The sequence below is a fragment of the Erinaceus europaeus genome, chromosome 12, assembly GCF_950295315.1.
Source record: "Erinaceus europaeus chromosome 12, mEriEur2.1, whole genome shotgun sequence".
NCBI classification, from domain to species: domain Eukaryota; kingdom Metazoa; phylum Chordata; class Mammalia; order Eulipotyphla; family Erinaceidae; genus Erinaceus; species Erinaceus europaeus.
Genome location: NC_080173.1, coordinates 42,368,899 through 42,370,297, shown reverse-complemented (window position 1 = coordinate 42,370,297; position 1,399 = coordinate 42,368,899).

The window sequence follows — 1,399 nt, the reverse complement described above, 5'->3', positions numbered from 1 at the left end:
GTTACATATGTCTTCTGGGCTGAATATGGACCCCAGATCAAATCGATGAGGTTTACAGTTTAACAATATTTATATACCTTTCCCATATTTGGGAGATACTCTCTTCCCTGGTCCAGCTTTCTAGTCCTTTTCACAACTATGACACCATATCCCCAGACAATACCTTGGGTCCACCTGCATGTTGGCTGTCAGACTCAGGCAAGAACTAGCAAAGTCATGGGCCCCTTGGAATATACCTAAAATAGACCTACTAGCTTTTTCCAGAATGGAGACCCCAAATCTTCATCTGCAGTATTCCAGACTTTAGGTTCATGATTAGTCAACAATTTGCTTGGCTTTATATGTTAACTCTCTTTTCAGCCACCAGGTTCCACATGCTACCATGATGCCAACCAAACTTCCTAGGGCAGATGACCCCACCAATGTGTCCTGGAGCCCCACTTCCTCAGAACGCTGCCCCACTAGGGAAAGAGAGACAGGCTGGGAGTATGGGTTGACCTGTCAATGCCCATGTTCAGTGGGGAAGCAATTACAGAAGCCAGACCTTCCATCTTCTGCACCCTATAATGACCCTGGGTCCATACTCCCAGAGGGGTAAAGAATAGGAAAGCTATCAGGGGAGGGGATTGGATACAGAACTCTGGTGGTGGGAATTATGTAGATTGTGCCCCTCTTATTCTATGGTCTTGTCAATATTTCCATGTTATAAATAAGAATTAAAAAAGGGGGGGCAGAGACCCACTCTACTAGGGAAAGAGAGAGGCAGGCTAGGAGTATGGATCGACTGACTAGTCAATGCCTATGTTCAGCGGAGAAGCAATTATAGAAGCCAGGCCTTCTACCTTCTGCAACCCACAATGACCTCGGGTCCATACTCCCAGAGGGATAAAGAATGGGAAAGCTGTCAGGGAAGGGGATGGGATATAGAGTTCTGGTAGTGGGAACTATGTGGAGTTGTACCCCTCCTATCCTACGGTTTTGTTGATGTCTCCTTTTAAAAAAATAAATAAAAAGGGGGGAGTTACATGAGAGAGAGAGAAAGAGAGAGAGAGAGAGAGAGAGAGAGAGACACCAGAGCATCAACCAGGGACTGAATTGGGAGCTTCAGTCATAAAAGCTTGATATTCTGTCAGAAGAGTTAATTTCCTGGCTACCAGACTGTCTTTTAAAAAATATTTTATTTTACTTTCATGAGAGACAGAGAGAGAACAGAGCACTGCTCAGCTCTGGTGCTAGGGATTGAACCTGGGACCTCAGAACATGAAATTCTTTTTTTTTTTTTCATTCATGTCTTTTTTTTTCTTTCTTTATTGGGGAATTAATGTTTTACATTCAACAGTAAATACAATAGTTTTTACATGAATAACATCCCCCAGTTTCCCATATAACAGCACAACCA